Below are 15,987 nucleotides of genomic sequence, written 5' to 3'. Positions count from 1 at the left end.
TTTCTTTGGCCAATTCAGTTAGTCCCTTCACAGTCTCATAACTCTACCACCGCTTGTAACCTAATGAGCCTGTTGAGCATGTAAATAGGGGTACAGTATCCACACATTCCATCCTCAGCCCAAGTAGCCAGGCCATAAACTAGGATAATGCGGCAAGGTGGCCATTCATGTTCTTGCCAAGTGACTCCTGCACATTGGGTGTATGTACTTGGTTCCCTTCTTTGTCTTATATTGCCAACTTCATCATAGATGGGAACACCAAGAATTTGCTTAGTTTTTAATGGTAACAGGAAAAATCCTGGTTGAATTATTCCCAATACACAAGATCCACACGTTGTTAGGTAGTTGTCCGTATGCCATTTTTCTGAAATCCAGTACATTCCATCTGGGGCTAGCCAAAGGAGACTGGTATTTGTGGGGTCTTTTAGATATTGCATCCCAGATACATTAGTAAGGGCATAATGATCCATAGTAGTGGTTTCGTTGGTTCCAGACCACCATTTATTGTTTTCCCAAGTCCCTGTGCATAGGAGGTCACCTACTGCTACGCAAGATTCTGTTTTGTTTCTTTTTTTTTTATTAAAATTTTTTTAAAAACTTTTACAAAGACAGAAAAAAAAACAATGACAACTACAATAAGACAAACAAAAAACAAAAAACAAAACAATACAACCCTCCCCCAACCCCTTCCAAATCACCCCCTCCCTCCCCCCGAGCTTCCCAGAGCAGAATATAGGCTTAATTAAAAGAAATTAACAAAATTATAAGATAATTAAGAACAAAATATATATGAATAAAGAATTATAAACCTTAAAAAGAAAAAATATTTAAAAAAAAAGCAAAGAAAAGAGAAAAAAAAGTAGAGTTTTTATACAAGTTATAAAAAAGCTAAATGGTATTTTTTCATATCCAATTTAAATTGTATAAAATTTATCCATTTTTCCCATACAGCAAAAAATTTCTCTTGCATTTGCTCTTTTAAGAAAGCCGAAATCTTTGCCATTTCCGCCAAATAAGATACTTTAAAAAACCACTCTTGCAAAGTAGGCAAAGATTCCTTCTTCCAATATTGACCTACTAGCAGCCTTGCGGCTGTAATTAAATTCAACATCAATATAACCTCCTTAGCATCACAATCAGTAACAATACCAAGCAAAAATAATTGTGGAGTAAATTTTACCCTCTTTCTAAAAATTCTCTGAATATTCCACCATATCTTAATCCAAAAAGCTTTTATATTTTTACACGACCACCAAATATGATAATAAGTGGCATCCAAACAGCCACATCTCCAACATTTAGGCTGTAAGTCAGGATACATGAGAGACATCTTTTGTGGATCAAGGTGCCATCTATAAAACATTTTATAAAAATTCTCCCTTAAATTCTGGGCTTGTGTAAATTTAACATTTCTCACCCAGATAGTTTCCCAGGTATCCAGTAGAACTGGTTCACCAAAATTCTGCGCCCATTTAATCATACAATCTTTAATTAATTCTGATTCTGAATCCAGTTCCACTAGCACCCCATAAATTCTTTTAATATGGGTTTGTCTTTGATCCTTTACTTGCTTGAAAAGATTTTGATCTTCTCTAAGCAAACCTAAATTACAATCCATCTTCCATCTATCTAATAGTTGTCTATATTGAAACCAAGAATAGGTAATATTTTCATGTAACAAGTCTTCCAAAGATTTTAACTGCCAATTTAGACCATCCTGTCTAAGTAATTGTGTATAAAACACCGTATCCATTTTAACACCTCTCTTTATCCCCTCTATCGCATGCCAAGGTATAGCCCATAATGGTATTTTAAAATCACTTTTATAGTATTTCCTCCAGACTCTAAGTAGAGAAATCAAAATATGAGATTTAAAAGCCCGATCCACTTTTTTATTAAATATTAAATAGGCATGCCAACCAAAGAGTAAATCCCATCCCTCCAAATGGAGTATCTCTGAATTTGTTAAGTTTACCCAATCACTAATTAACGTAAAAACTGCTGCATCATAATATAATTTCAAATTCCGTACCTTGAGTCCACCTCTCTCACGGAAGTCCTGCATAATTTTAAATTTTACCCTTGGTTTTTTCCCTGCCCAAATAAATTTGTTAATACCTTTCTGCCATTCATTAAAATTAACCTCATTCTTTAAAATAGGTAACATTTGAAACAAAAAGAGAAATTTGGGCAGGACATTCATTTTAATCACTGCAATTCGTCCCATGAGAGATAACTGTAACTTCTCCCAATTCCTCAAGTCCTTCTGTACACTGGCCCACAGCCTTTCATAATTATTCTTAAACAATTTTGCATTAGAAACAGATAAAGTGACCCCCAAATATTTTGTCTTATCAACAATTTCAAAACCAGTCAGCCAAAGTCTGTTTGTCCTGAATAGTCATATTTTTAGCTAATATTTTAGTCTTATTATTATTAATTTTAAAGCCCGAAACAAGTCCATATTGACGAATCAGCTGTAGTAAGTTAACTACAGAATAGGTAGGTTGAGATAAAGTAACCACCAAGTCATCTGCAAAAGCTCTTAACTTGTACTCTTTTTTATTAACTTCTATTCCTCTTATTTCCTGCGATTCTCGGATTTTAATCAACAAAATTTCCAATGTTAAAACAAACAGCAAAGGTGACAGAGGACATCCCTGTCTAGTACCTTTTTCTATTGTAAAAACCTCTGACAAACTCCCATTAACAATAAGTTGTGCCGTTTGCTTTTGATATATAGCAGTTGTTGTTGTTAATTGTTGTTAATTGCGAAGTCGTGTCCGACCCATCGCGACCCCATGGACAACATTCCTCCAGGTCTTCCTGTCCTCTACCATCTTCTGGAGTCCATTTAAATTCACACCTACTGCTTCAGTGACTCCATCCAGCCATCTCATTCTCTGTCGTCCCCTTCTTCTATTGCCCTCAATCTTTCCCAGCATTAGGCTCTTCTCCAGTGAATCCTTCCTTCTCATTAGGTGGCCAAAGTACTTGAGTTTCAACTTCAGGATCTGGCCTTCTAAAGAGCAGTCGGGGTTGATCTCTTCTAGGACTGACCGGTTTGAACGCCTTGCAGTCCAAGGGACTCGCAGGAGTCTTCTCCAGCACCATAGTTCAAAGGCCTCAATTCTTTGGCGCTCAGCCTTTCTTATGGTCCAACTTTCACAGCCATACATTGCAACTGGGAAAACCATGGCCTGGACTATACGCACTTTTGTTGGCAGGGTGATGTCTCTGCTTTTTAGAATGCTGTCTAGATTTGCCATAGCTTTCCTCCCCAGGAGCAAGCGTCTTTTAATTTCTTGGCTGCAGTCCCCATCTGAGGTGATCTTTGAGCCCAGAAAAATAAAATCTGTCACTACCTCCATTTCTTCCCCATCTATTTGCCAGGAATTGAGAGGGCCGGATGCCATGATTTTGGTTTTCTTAATGTTGAGTTTCAAGCCAACTTTTGCACTCTCCTTCTTCACCCGCATCAAGAGGCTCTTTAGTTCCTCTTCACTTTCTGCCATTAGAGTGGTATCATCTGCATATCTTAGGTTGTTGATATTTCTCCCGGCAATCTTAATTCCAACTTTTGATTCATCTAGCCCTGCCTTTCTCATGATGTGCTCTGCATATAAGTTAAATAGGCAGGGCGACAGTATACAGCCTTGCCGGACTCCTTTTCCAATTTTGAACCAATCAGTGGTTCCGTGTCCAGTTCTCACTGTTGCTTCTTGACCCGCATATAGGTTTCTCAAGAGACAAATGAGATGGTCTGGTACTCCCATCTCTTTAAGAACTTGCCACAATTTGTTGTGATCCACACAATCAAAGGCTTTTGCATAGTCAATGAAGCAGAAGTAGATGTTTTTCTGGAACTCCCTAGCTTTCTCCATGATCCAGCGTATGTTGGCAATTTGATCTTTAGTTCCTCTGCCTCTTCGAAATCCTGCCTGTACTTCTGGTAGTTCTCGATCTACGCACTGTCATTTAAGAAGGCATTCTTATCTCTTCTAGCTACTCTCTGGAATTCTGCATTCAATTGGGTGTATCTTTCTCTTTCTCCTCTGCCTTTCGCTTCCCTTCTTTCCTCAGCTATTTGCAAAGCTTCCTCAGACAGCCATTTTGCTTTCTTGCATTTCTTTTTCTTTGGGATGGTTTTAGTTGCTACCTCTTGTACAATGTTGCGAACTTCCATCCATAGTTCTTCAGGCACTCTGTCTATCAGATCTAATTCCTTAAATCTATTTGTCACCTCTACTGTATATTCATCAGGAATATGATTTAGTTCATACCTGAGTGGCCTAGTGCTTTTCCCTACTTTTTTCAATTTAAGCCTAAATTTTGCAACGAGAAGCTCATGATCTGAGCCACAGTCAGCTCCTGGTCTTGTTTTTACTGACTGTATAGAGCTTCTCCATCTTTGGCTGCAGAGTACATAGTCAATCTGATTTCTATGTTGACCGTCTGGTGATGTCCATGTGTAGAGCCGTCTCTTGGGTTGTTGGAAAAGAGTGTTTGTTATGACCATCGTATTCTCTTGACAAAATTCTATTAGCCTGTGCCCTGCTTCATTTTGTTCTCCAAGGCCAAACTTGCCTGTTATTCCGGTTATCTTTTGGCTTCCTACCTTAGCATTCCAATCCCCCATGATGATAAGGACATCATTTTTTGGTGTTAATTCTATAAGGTGCTGTAGGGCTTCATAGAACCGGTCAATTTCATCCTCTTCAGCACCAGTGGTTGGGGCATAGATTTGGACTACTGTGATATTGAATGGTTTGCCTTGGATTCGAATTGAGATCATTCTGTCATTTTGGGGATTGTATCCCAGTATTGCTTTTCCTATTCTTTTATTGACTATGAAGGCTACTCCATTTCTTCTGAGGGATTCTTGCCCATAGTAGTATACCTGATGGTCATCTGAGTTAAATTCACCCATTCCTGTCCATTTTAGTTCGCTGATTCCTAAGATGTCGATGTTCATTCTTGTCATCTCTTTTTTGACTACGTCTAGCTTGCCTTGATTCATGGATCTTACATTCCATCTTACATTCCATATAGCAGTAAAAGCTTGTAATATTTTCCCTCCAAAATTCATCTCCTCAATTGCTCTTAACATAAAATGCCAGTTCAATTGATCAAAAGCTTTTTCAGCATCTAAGAATATCAGCCCTGCAGGGACTTGGTTGTTCTTATCTAAATATTCTAATATGTTAATAATTTGTCTAACATTATTTTTCATGTACCTGCCAGTTATAAAACCCGATTGATCCTTATGTATAAGCTGATGCACAACCTTCATAAGCCTATTAGCTAAATTTTTTGCAAAAATCTTATAATCTACATTTAAAAGAGATATAGGTCTATAATTCCTTGGTAAAGTAAGATCTTGATCCTCTTTTGGAATCAAGGATATAAAAGCACTGCGCCATGATGGAGGGATCTCTGCACCCTGCAATATATTGTTAAAAAGCTCAACTAAAGGTTGAGTCATCTCTTCAACTAAAGTTTTATAATAAATAGATGTCAAGCCATCTGTACCTGGCGCTTTACCTAATTTTAATTGCTTAATAACCGTCACAATCTCCTCATTGGTAATTGGACCATTAATTTCTTGCTTCTGATCTTCTGTCAATTTAGGAAAGTTAGCCTCACTTAAATATTTATTTATGTCTGAAATTTGTACATTAGTAGTCTTATATAATTTTTGATAGTAGTCTAAAAAAGATTTCTTAATCAGTTCCTTCTGATACACTAATTTACCATTATAATTTATTTTATCTATTATTCTGTCTCTGTTTCTTTCTTAATTGATAAGCCAACCATCTCCCTGGTTTATTGGCATTACAAAATGTATTTTGTTTCATAAACAAAAGATTAGTTGCAGATTGATCAGCCATCAACATATTAAATTGTGCTCTTAAAAGCTTTATAGATTCCTTAATCTTTTCATCTGAAGGATTTAAAATCAAAAACTTTTCTTTTGATTTAATCTCCTCTTCCAATTCCTTACGCTTCTGAATCTGCTTTTGTCTATGAACGTTATTCATTTTTATCAGAATTCCACGCATAAAAGCTTTACTTGCATCCCATACCATTGATGTTGATGTCCCCTTATGCATATTCAAAACAAAATAATCCTTTAAACAGTCCTTTAACTTTTGGACATTCTTTTATTGTCTAAATAAATTCTCATTCACCCTCCAAGATCTCCTCTCCTCTTTTTCATGAATCAACTCCATCCAAACCGGACTATGATCCGTCAATGTCCTAGGAAAATTTTTTACGTTCTTTACCCTATTATATAAGTCAGTTGTAATCAGAAAAAAATCAATTCTTGAAAGAGATTGATGTCTATCTGAAAAAAAGGTAAAGTCTCTCTTCTCTTGATTACGTTCACGCCAGTAGTCTCTCAATTCCCAGTCCTCTTTCAGATCAAAAAAGGCTTTAGGTAATTTAGCCTGTTTGAAAAGGGTAGAAGAACCTTTTTTGTCCCTTTGTGTATCTAAGACACCATTCCAGTCCCCCATTAATATAACGGATCTATAGTCCAGCGAAATTATTTTCTGATGTAACAGTTTATAAAATTGTTCTTGTTGCTGGTTTGGTTTTTAACCTTGAGTAACATACATGTCCTACCAAGTTGGAAGTGAGAGTCCAATCACTATCTTTCCCACTTGTATAGGTTAAACTATTATTCTCAGACATTTCTAGTACCTTGGTATAATTTAACTCTTGTGCCTTCCATGGCCATTTTTCTCCCATATTTGTTCCACCACACACAAAACAGTTAGACACGCCTAAAGTATGGGCAATATCTTCAGCTAACTTAACAAAGGTATTGACTACCTGTCTAGGTATTTCAGGAATATTTGTTTTCTCCATTTCCTCATAATATGACCAGAATAATGATTTTTGTTTTGATCTTTTGATTGCAGTTATAATTTTGATTTCTACCTATGATATTGGGTCGTAGCCATTGGCATCTATTCCTATCCCAAACATCCAGTTTTTTCTTTCCCATCTATTTTGTTCCAGGAGCCAACTGCCATTTTTGACTGTGAGAGTCACCAAATTACAATTGTCCCTTCCACAGGAGTCTGTTTTTGTATTATTCTTTTCAAACAAGATGTGTTCCATCTCCTTCGGGTCTTGGGTATGCCACTTAATACATGACCACCACTTACATTTGACCGTGGAGACTGCTCATCCATCCGGTGGGCACAAGTACTTATGGTTTGGGATATACCTGTAGATATGACTGATCCCTCTGCAACCATATATTGCAGCCTAATAATTAGCTGCCTTACAAACATCAAAGGTGATGCTAAAACTGGAGTGTGGGTTGGATTTCCATTGGGAGATCCCTAATAGTGCCTGGTCCCTACAGCTACTTCTTGTTCTATGTGTTCGGATCTGCAACGCCCAGTTCAGGATCAGACTTTGAGTTATAACACTGATCTTGAACCCCTTTTCTACAAACTTTATATATAGTTCTATTGTATGTACAGGAGCTAGGGGAACTATCTTGGCACCCTTCTGGTTTCATTGTATAATAAATCAAAGTCTTAGTTATCTGGTTTCCTTGTTTTGTAATCTTGATGCAGTTTTGACAACCCTGGTTCCCCTGTGTTTTTGTTCTTTCTTTGTGTGTGTATGTTCCCCATATTAAATAACTAACAGATATTACGAGCTGTAGAATCCTTATATCTTCCACCGTGCGTAGAGAGACAGCTTCCGGGGTTTCTCAGCAGGGTTTGTTCACACCGTGTGTTGAGAACCCATTGCTGGTAAGTTTCGACAGGGTGTATTTCTTGTAAATTTCAACACCAAAGGTTTGTCAGTTTTCTCCACCTTGTAAGTTACTGGACTGGCAGATGCAGCTGCTTTCAATCTACTCCAGTGGATCCAGGACTTTCCCTCCAAGGTTTTCACTGCCAAAGGAGAACACATAACAACAGTACATGGTCCTTTCCATCTTGGGCTCAAGGGGTCTGATTCCAACCCATACTCTATCTCCTGGTTTGAACCCATGTGTTGCCGTGACCACTGGAGGGGCTTGTTGTTCCATCATATAATGGCGCAAATTTGAAACAGCTAAATTATGAAGCTGTAACTGATGTAACAATTTCTGTTGGTCTATTCCCCCCTTATGAGCCAAGTCTGGCCAGCCCTGACTGTCAGGTTTAAATAGACAAGGGGGATGGCCAAACATGAGCTCATAAAGACTAAGTTGCAGCTTAGTGCGGGGGGCCAGTCTGATTGCATACAAAACCATAGGCAAAACATCTGGCCAATGGAGATGAGTTTCCAAACAAAATTTGGTAATGAAGGTTTTAATTGTGCAATTAGCACGTTCCACCCTTCCAGCTGATTGGGGGTGAAAGGCACAGTGAAATCTCCACTTAATTCCTAAAGCCTGGGCTAAAGCTGTAATAATTTGGTATACAAATTCAGGGCCATTATCTGATGAAATCCTAGTTGTTGTTGTTGTTAATTGCGAAGTCGTGTCCGACCCATCGCGACCCCATGGACAACGTTCCTCCACGTCTTCCTGTCCTCTACCATATTCTGGAGTCCATTTAAGTTCATACCTACTGCTTCAGTGACTCCATCCAACCATCTCATTCTCTGTCGTCCCATTCTTCTATTGCCCTCAATCTTTCCCAGCATTAGGCCCTTCTCCAGTGAGTCCTTCCTTCTCATTAGGTGGCCAAAGTACTTGAGTTTCAACTTCAGGATCTGGCCTTCTAAAGAGCAGTCGGGTTTGATCTCTTCTAGGACTGACCGGTTTGAACGCCTTGCAGTCCAAGGGACTCGCAGGAGTCTTCTCCAGCACCATAGTTCAAAGGCCTCAATTCTTTTGTGCTCAGCCTGTCTTATGGTCCAACTTTCACAGCCATACATTGCAACTGGGAAAACCATGGCCTGGACTATACACACTTTTGTTGGCAGGGGGATGTCTCTGCTTTTTAGTATGCTGTCTAGATTTGCCATAGCTTTCCTCCCCAGGAGCAAGCGTCTTTTAATTTCTTGGCTGCAGTCCCCATCTGGGGTGATCTTTGAGCCCAGAAAAATAAAATCTGTCACTACCTCCATTTCTTCCCCATCTATTTGCCAGGAATTGAGAGGGCCGGATGCCATGATTTTGGTTTTCTTAATGTTGAGTTTCAAGCCATCTTTTGCACTCTCCTTCTTCACCCGCATCAAGAGGCTCTTTAGTTCCTCTTCACTTTCTGCCATTAGAGTGGTATCATCTGCATATCTTAGGTTGTTGATATTTCTCCCGGCAATCTTAATTCCAACTTTTGTTTCATCTAGCCCTGCCTTTCTCATGATGTGCTCTGCATATAAGTTAAATAGTCAGGGCGACAGTATACAGCCTTGCCGGACTCCTTTTCCAATTTTGAACCAATCAGTGGTTCCGTGTTCGGTTCTCACTGTTGCTTCTTGACCCGCATATAGGTTTCTCAAGAGACAAATGAGATGGTCTGGTACTCCCATCTCTTTAAGAACTTGCCACAATTTGTTGTGATCCACACCATCAAAGGCTTTAGCATAGTCAATGAAGCAGAAGTAGATGTTTTTCTGGAACTCCCTAGCTTTCTCCATGATCCAGCGTATGTTGGCAATTTGATCTCTAGTTCCTCTGCCTCTTCGAAATCCTGCCTGTACTTCTGGGAGTTCTCGATCCACATACTGCTGGAGTCTAGCTTGTAGGATTTTAAGCATAACTTTACTAGCATGTGAAATGAGTGCAATGGTGCGATAGTTTGAACATTCTTTGGCATTGCCTTTCTTTGGAATTGGAATGTAAACTGAACTTTTCCAATCCTGTGGCCACTGTTGAGTTTTCCAAATTTGCTGGCAAATTGAGTGTAGCACTTTTACTGCATCGTCTTTTAAGATTTTGAATAGCTCAGCTGGAATACTGTCACCTCCACTAGCTTTGTTGTTGCTCAGATTTTCTAAGGCCCATTTCACTTCACATTATAGGATGTCTGGTTCGAGGTCAGTGACCATCTCATTGTGGTTATCTGGGATGTTAAGCTCATTCTTGTAGAGTTCTTCTGTGTAGTTTTGCCATCTCTTCTTAATCTCTTCTGCCTCTGTTAGGTCTCTGCCATTTTGGTCCTTTATCATGCCCATCTTTGCATGAAACATTCCCTTCATATCTCCAATTTTCTTGAAGATATCTCTGGTCCTCCCTATTCTATTGTTTTCTTCTATTTCTTTGCACTATTCATTTAAGAAGGCATTCTTATCTCTTCTAGCTACTCTCTGGAATTCTGCATTCAATTGGGTGTATCTTTCTCTTTCTCCTTTGCCTTTCGCTTCCCTTCTTTCCTCAGCTATTTGCAAAACTTCCTAGAAGGGCAACCAAATCTAGGAACAATTTCTTTTAGAAATATTCTGGCAACCTGTATAGCTTTCTTATTTACAGTTGGAAAGGCTTCAATCCACCCTGAATAGGTATCAATTATTACTAACAGGGCTACATATTTCTTACTCCTAGGCATATCAGTAAAATCAACAATGACATAGTCCATTGGAAAATAAGCGATTGGTTGTCGACCAGGTGGTACTATCGGTCCTTGGCGTGCATTGGTTTGGGCACAAATGGAACATTGAGAACATACTTGAGCTGTTAGCGAAGCAAAGGGAAGATAGAAAAATCGTTCAAGCTGTTGTAATAATGCAGTTTTTCCCAGATGATGTTGCTTATGGGCTTGAAAAATAAGGGGGTGGGCAAGTGCCAGAGGAACAGCAATGCGTCCATCAGGAAGGCTGTACCAGCCTTTAACTAGTTCGGCTTGTACATCCTGCTTCAACTTTTGGCTTTCCTCTTTCGTATATGTAGGATCAAGTTGTTCTTAGTAAGTGTCTAGATACACGAACCTGGTGACATCCGACTGGAGAGGGGGGCCTTTTAACGCAGCTCTCTTGGCTTCTTTGTCTGCCTTCCTATTGCCCTGAGTCTTTTTGATGTCCAGGACAATGGATTATTGCAACTTTGGATGGCAATTGAGCTGCCTTAATAAGTCTTTTAATCAAAGTTGCATATTGGATGATCTTGCCTGTGGAGTCCAAATATCATCTTTCTTTGTAGATCGCTGCATGTGCGTGAATTGTCAAAAATGCATATTTACTGTCTGTATATACATTTAAAGTCATTCCTGCAGCTATTTCTAATGCTCGGGTTAAGGCATATAATTCTGCAAATTGTGCACTTGCTTGGCTAGGCAACTGTGCTGACTCTATAGTTGCAGTTTGAGAAACAATTGCGTAACCAGAGTATCTAATTCCTTGATCCATAAAGCTGGATCCATCAGTAAACCATTGAAAGTCTGGATTATGCAAGGGTTAGTCCGTAAGGTCAGGTCTGCAAGAATATTGTAGTTCTATTGTTTGCATGCAGTTATGCACGGGCATAGTTGAATCTGGTATTGGCATGAGAGTGGCTGGATTGATAGTTGAGCACTGTTGCAGTGTAACTTGTGGATTTTCTAATAAAAGGGCCTGTATCTTATGCATCCTTTGATTGCTGATCCATAAATGTCCCTTATTGTCAATAATTGTCTGCAGGGCATGACTAGTACAAACAGCCACCGGTGCTGAAAAGGTTAACTTATTTGCCTCCTGTAGTAACAATATAACTGCTGCTAGAATTTTTAAACATTGTGGCCAACCCTGTGAGGCCATATCCAGCTGTTTTGACAGATGAGCGACTGGGCGGTTCCAATTTCCCTGCTTTTGGGTAAGGAATCCTAAAGCCACATTCTGTTTCACATCGACATAAAGTGAGAACAGTCTAGATCACAGGTCGGCAACCTGCGGCTCCGGAGCCGCATGCGGCTCTTTGAGCCTTCCCCTGTGGCTCCCAGCCTCCTCTGCCTTTGCAGAGAGAGACAGAGACAGAGAGAGGAAATTGCACTTCCCTGCTTCTGTGTGTGTGTGTGTGTGTGTGTGTGTGTGTGTGTGTGTGTGTAAAAGAGAGTGCACTCACAGTGTTCTCCGAGGAGCTGAAAAGCTTTCTGGGTGGAGCTCCTCCCTTTGCTGCGTCTCTGAAGGAAGCAGGAAGCAGGAAGGGCAGGAGAGAGCTAGCTAGCCCAGCTAGGCTGACTCAGGAATTCTGGGAGTTGAAGTCCATGAGTCATAAAAGAGACGAGGTTGCCTACCCCGGAGGTTGTTGGACAACAGCTTGAAGCTTGCCACGTGAGCAGCAGATAGGAGGGGGGGGGCAGAAAGAGAGAGAGAGAAAGAGAGAGAGAGGGAGAGAGAGAGAGTGGGGGAAGAGGAGTGGCAGACCAAGGGCAGATAGAGAGGGAGGGAGAGAGAGACCCTTTTGACATCTAAAATGAAGATAAACTGCATATATCCTTTTTTTTACCTTTGTGTGTATGTAATTTTATTCTCTTAAAGCATTCTCTTGGTGATCATTGTTTTAATAGTATGGATATTCCCAAGAGTCATATTTTTACTTTTATTTTTAATGTGTATGTGTGTGTGTGTGTGTGTATACATATACACATACACACACACACACACACATACACACACCTATAATAAAGGTTAGAAAGGATATATGCAGTGTTATCTTCATTTTAGATATCAAAAGGGTTTTGCGGCTCCCAGTGTTTTGTTTTTGGTGGGAAACGGGTCCAAGTGGCTCTTTGAGTGTTTTGGGTTGCCTACCCCTGGCCTAGATATATCAGGTAATCCTAAAGCTGGTGCTGTAGTAAGAGCCTGTTGAAGATGTTCCATTGCTAGGGTCTGTTCTCATTGCCACAAAAGAGGTTCCTTTTCTGGTCCCCTTAAAACTTGGTATAATGGTTTAGCTGTGAGAGCGAAGTTAAGAATCCAAATTCTATAGAAGCCTGTAATTCCCAAAAAGGCTCTAACTTCCTGTTTTGTTTGGGGTATGGGAATCTGTAACACTGCTTGCTTTCTCTGGGGGCCCAGAGTTCTTTGTCCTTGTGATGGTTCATAGCCTAAATACATTACAGTCTTTTGAACTAATTGTGCTTTCTTTCTGGACTCTCTGTAGCCACAGTCTTGTAACATTTGAAGCAGTCTGGATGTGTTTTCAAAGCAATCCTCCCTGCTTTATCCAGTTATCAGAATATCATCTACATATTGAAGGCAACAGTCCTCTTGTCTGACTAACTTCAAATATGCAAGATCTTGGGCTAAAGCTTGACCAAAACACGTAGGTGAATTTTTAAAGCCTTGTGATAGTCTAGTCTAAGTATATTGAGTCTTAACTTGTGTCTTTGGATTAGCCCATTCAAATGCAAAGATTGGCTGACAATTCTCAGCTAAAGGTATGGTGAAAAATGCATCCTTTAAGTCCACAACTGAAAACCATTTAGCAGATGCAGGTATTGTACTCAAAAGAATATATGGATTAGGAACAGTTGCATGTAGGGTTAGGGTCAACTTATTAATGGGGTGGAGATCCACTGTCTGTCGGGCTTACAAACAGGTAGAATTGCAGTATTCCAGGGTGACTGAATTTTTCTAATGATTTTTGCTATCAAGTATTTTTGGATTAATTCTTGAATGGCAATTGCAGCCTCTGAAGTACAATATCATTGGGGTATTCTAACAGGATATGCATGGGGTTTTAGTTCCACCATAATGGGCATGGCATATTTCGCAAATCCAGGGGGATTATCCTCCGCCTACAGGAGTGGGACATTAAACTGCTGCCACATATTACCTTCTACTTTCTCTTTTTCTGTCACTATCATCAAACGTCATATTTCTTCCACTTGCATTAATTGTTTCCCATGGTCAAAAGATATTGTTGCTTTTAACTTAGTAAACAAATCCCTCCCCAGTAATGGAATTGGGCAGTCTGAGGCATATAGAAATTGATGTTTAATGATTCCTTGTCCCACTTGGCATATTAGGGGTTCCAGGAGTGGTCTGGATTGAGTTTCTCCAGATACTTCCTGAATTTGAATGGTCTGGTTTGATAGCTTGCCAATAGATTTATTTAGGACAGATCTGGTGGCTCCCATGTCAATTAACATTGGGACAGTTTGTCGTCCCACCTGTATTTTAACAATGGGCTCCGGGGCTGGGACCATAGAATCCTGTCTTCTTCAGTCTCCCCATTCCATGTCGGCTAAGCCGATCATGTTTTCTTCTCTTTCTTCTGTCTGACTGGGATAGGCTGGACGCCCTCTTCCCCTGAAGCTTCCCCTGTAACTTCTCTGGAAAGTCCCTCTAAATCCTCTTCTTCGTCCTCTTCCATGCTGGCGAGATTGTCCCCTAGGTTGGCCAGTCCTCTGGGGGCACTCCCTTTGCCAGTGTCCTTCCTGTATACAGATGGCACATTGGTTGGGTCCAATATGCATCCCCCCCCCAATGCCACTGCTAACATTTCAACTTTCTTTTTCTCTTTCTGATCTGATTTACGCTCCTCTTCTTTTTCACAGTTACAGAATACCTTTTGTACTATTTCCATAATCTCTGCTACATTCTTGCCTAATGCCCCTTCTGTGCGCTGTAACTTTTTTCTTATGTCTGGGGCACTTTGGGTGATATATCTTTCAATTAGGAGGGGGTGATTTTGAGCCATCTCCATATCAAGACCTGTGTTTATTTTATAAGCCTCTATCAGTCTGCTGAGAAAAGTAGTTGGTGGTTTTTGTTGCCAAATACTAGTTACTGCAGCATAATTAACTGGATGGATTGCTGCTTCTCTCAGGACTTCTAAACACAAAAGCCGATAATTGTGCAATAAAGTTTGGTGCTGTGCATTGTTAGCATTCCAGTTTGGTCTTTCTTCTACTGCATTGGTATTTCTGCTTGCCTGAGAATTTGCTTCTCCCTTGGGGTGTCGGTGGGCAAGTACTTTTAATTTCCCTAATCTATATTTTTCTCTTCCTTCCATATCCAGTAAAGTAGAAATAAGTTGTTGCATATCATCCCAGGTGGGATTATGCGTCTGAATAATGGTGAAGAATAGGTCTATTATTTCTTAAAGTTTTTCTGAAAATGGTCCAAATTGCTGACACCAATTAAATAGATCAGTGGTTGTAAAGGGAACATACTGAAGCATTGGAATATTGGTGTTGTTTGGTCCAGGGACCAAAACTTCTCTTAGAGGGGCTATCATTTCTTCTGTTTTGACCCCTGTTTTACTTCTAGTTTGACTAGAAACTGATGTTTTGCTTTCATCGCTATCCAAATCCTGTTCTTTTTTCTGAACGGTTTTATCTTCTTTTATCTTTCTTTCCACACCGGCTTCTGGTTGAAGATGGACTTCATTTCTTTCAACCAGAGGGGGGGGGGAATTTGCTGATGTATTCCCCCTTCTTCTCTTCTAGGAACATAGGGAGGGGGTCTGGCAATTTTCTCCCTGTCTTCCTGGCTGAAAATCTTAGCTTTTGTCTGAGGTTTGGCTTTTTGGTTTGCCAAATATATTTTAGCACATTCTATCTGACAATTTGCTAACCATTGAGGCTTTTCTGAAATATTAATCTGCCATTGGTCTATATAAGGACATTGGTCCCAATGACCACTTCCAGTCACAATTTGATGAACCTGTGCCACGAGTTCGGGTATCGCCGATCTCTCTTTGGGCCACCCTACGCCAAAGGTGGTCCATTCAGATTCACAGAATCTTTTTAACATGGCTGGATTTGGTCTTGGGTCCCCATAATCCCTAGAAAAACCCCTTTTAAAATTTCCTAACATGCACTGAAGCGGCGTCTGACCAACACCCTTCTTTGTCTGGTTCCCCCCCATTTCTCCCTAACACACTACCACCTACCTGAAATGCCAGACGTTCCAATAGTCACTCTGCAGGAAATGCGATGGTTTAACCACCCACACAATCCTACCTTTTGAAGACTTAAGGACGCCACCTTGTCTTCTAGGGGGTGATCAGTCCCCTCTTCTGATCCAAAAGGGATCAGGTTTCCCCTTTTACAATACTTGCCTGCAGGCGTTCCAGACCCTTCCCAGGATTAAAGACCCATA

This window comes from Crotalus tigris, unplaced genomic scaffold (genome assembly GCF_016545835.1).
Source record: "Crotalus tigris isolate CLP2741 ecotype Arizona unplaced genomic scaffold, ASM1654583v1 scf7180000024388.1695876, whole genome shotgun sequence".
Lineage (NCBI taxonomy): Eukaryota > Metazoa > Chordata > Lepidosauria > Squamata > Viperidae > Crotalus > Crotalus tigris.
Note: the sequence above shows the minus strand (reverse complement) of the source record.